Source organism: Ursus americanus, unplaced genomic scaffold, assembly GCF_024610735.1.
Source record: "Ursus americanus isolate L20-20 unplaced genomic scaffold, mUrsAme1.1.p SCAF_71, whole genome shotgun sequence".
In the NCBI taxonomy this organism is placed as follows: Eukaryota; Metazoa; Chordata; class Mammalia; order Carnivora; family Ursidae; genus Ursus; species Ursus americanus.
Genome location: NW_028273653.1, coordinates 862,827 through 865,515, shown reverse-complemented (window position 1 = coordinate 865,515; position 2,689 = coordinate 862,827).

The window sequence follows — 2,689 nt, the reverse complement described above, 5'->3', positions numbered from 1 at the left end:
TCTAAGCCCCTCACCTCGTCCCTGTGCTTTGGGGAGCCGGAGGGACACCCGAGGCCCACGGCCCTGAGACCCCTTTGCAAAAAGCCGGCTTCCCACGGAAACAGTTGTCCTGATGTGCAGACCCTATCCCAAGTGGTTGTGGCAAGGTAAAGCCAATGCCCTCCACTTCTCTGGAAGAAACCACAGTGCCCACCCATGTTCTAAGCCCTCCCATCCTCCCTGGGCTTCTGGCAGCAGGAGTGAAAAGAGGGGAGCAGAGCACTGGGACCCGTTTGACAAAAACCGGCTTCCCACGGGAAAGTCTTTCTCCACGTGCAGACATGCTCCCAGGTGCCTGTGGCAAGGGGAAGGAAATGCCATACACTGACCTGGAAGAGACCACAGGGCCCAGGCACAGTCTGAACCCTTCCCTCAACCCGGCGGTTTTGCTAGCAGGAGTTCAAGCCCAACGAACACAGCCCCGAGACCCCTGGGGCAAAAACGGCTTCCGAGGAACAATAGGTGCTTGCTGTGGAACACCTATCCCAAGTGGGGGTAGCCAGCTCAACAAAATGCCACACACCCAGGTGTAAGAAACAACATTGCCCAGGCATGGTCTAAGCCCCTCACCTCGTCCCTGTGCCTTGGGGAGCCGGAGGGACAGCCGAGGCCCACGGCCCTGAGAACCCTTTGCAAAAAGCCGGCTTCCCACGGAGACAGTTTTCCTGAGGTGTAGACCCTCTCCCAAGTGGTTGTGGCAAGGTAAAGCAAATGCCCTCCACTTCTCTGGAAGAAACCACAGTCCCCAGCCATGTTCTAAGCCCTCCCATCCTCCCTGGGCCTCTGGCAGCAGGAGTGAAAAGAGAGGAGCAGAGCACTGGGACCCGTTTGACAAAAACCGGCTTCCCACGGGAAAGTCTTTCTCCACGTGCAGACATGCTCCCAGGTGCCTGTGGCAAGGGGAAGGAAATGCCATACACTGACCTGGAAGAGACCACAGGGCCCAGGCACAGTCTGAACCCTTCCCTCAACCCGGCGGTTTTGCTAGCAGGAGTTCAAGCCCAACGAACACAGCCCGGAGACCCCTGGGGCAAAAACGGCTTCCGACGAACAATAGGTGCTTGCTGTGGAACACCTATCCCAAGTGGGGGTAGCCAGCTCAACAAAATGCCACACACCCAGGTGTAAGAAACAACATTGCCCAGGCATGGTCTAAGCCCCTCACCTCGTCCCTGTGCTTTGGGGAGCCGGAGGGACATGCGAGGCCCACGGCCCTGAGCCACCTTTGCAAAAAGCCGGCTTCCCACGGAGACAGTTTTCCTGAGGTGTAGACCCTCTCCCAAGTGGTTGTGGCAAGGTAAAGCCAATGCCATCCACTTCTCTGGAAGAAACCACAGTGCCCAGCCATGTTCTAAGCCCTCCCATCCTCCCTGGGCTTCTGGCAGCAGGAGTGAAAAGAGAGGAGCAGAGCACTGGGACCCGTTTGAAAAAAACCGGCTTCCCACGGGAAAGTCTTTCTCCACGTGCAGACATGCTCCCAGGTGCCTGTGGCAAGGGGAAGGAAATGCCATACACTGACCTGGAAGAGACCACAGGGCCCAGGCACAGTCTGAACCCTTCCCTCAACCCGGCGGTTTTGCTAGCAGGAGTTCAAGCCCAACGAACACAGCCCGGAGACCCCTGGGGCAAAAACGGCTTCCGACGAACAATAGGTGCTTGCTGTGGAACACCTATCCCAAGTGGGGGTAGCCAGCTCAACAAAATGCCACACACCCAGGTGTAAGAAACAATATTGCCCAGCCATGGTCTAAGCCCCTCACCTCGTCCCTGTGCTTTGGGGAGTCGGAGGGACAGCCGAGGCCCACGGCCCTGAGAACCCTTTGCAAAAAGCCGGCTTCCCACGGAGACAGTTTTCCTGAGGTGTAGACCCTCTCCCAAGTGGTTGTGGCAAGGTAAAGCAAATGCCCTCCACTTCTCTGGAAGAAACCACAGTGCCCAGCCATGTTCTAAGCCCTCCCATCCTCCCTGGGCTTCTGGCAGAAGGAGTGAAAAGAGAGGAGCAGAGCACTGGGACCCGTTTGACAAAAACCGGCTTCCCACGGGAAAGTCTTTCTCCACGTGCAGACATGCTCCCAGGTGCCTGTGGCAAGGGGAAGGAAATGCCATACACTGACCTGGAAGAGACCACAGGGCCCAGGCACAGTCTGAACCCTTCCCTCAACCCGGCGGTTTTGCTAGCAGGAGTTCAAGCCCAACGAACACAGCCCGGAGACCCCTGGGGCAAAAACGGCTTCCGACGAACAATAGGTGCTTGCTGTGGAACACCTATCCCAAGTGGGAGTAGCCAGCTCAACAAAATGCCACACACCCAGGTGTAAGAAACAACATTGCCCAGGTATGGTCTAAGCCCCTCACCTCGTCCCTGTGCTTTGGGGAGCCGGAGGGACACCCGAGGCCCACGGCCCTGAGACCCCTTTGCAAAAAGCCGGCTTCCCACGGAAACAGTTTTCCTGAGGTGCAGACCCTCTCACAAGTGGTTGTGGCAAGGTAAAGCCAATGCCCTCCACTTCTCTGGAAGAAACCACAGTGCCCAGCCATGTTCTAAGCCCTCCCATCCTCCCTGGGCTTCTGGCAGCAGGAGTGAAAAGAGAGGAGCAGAGCACTGGGACCCGTTTGACAAAAACCGGCTTCCCACGGGAAAGTCTTTCTC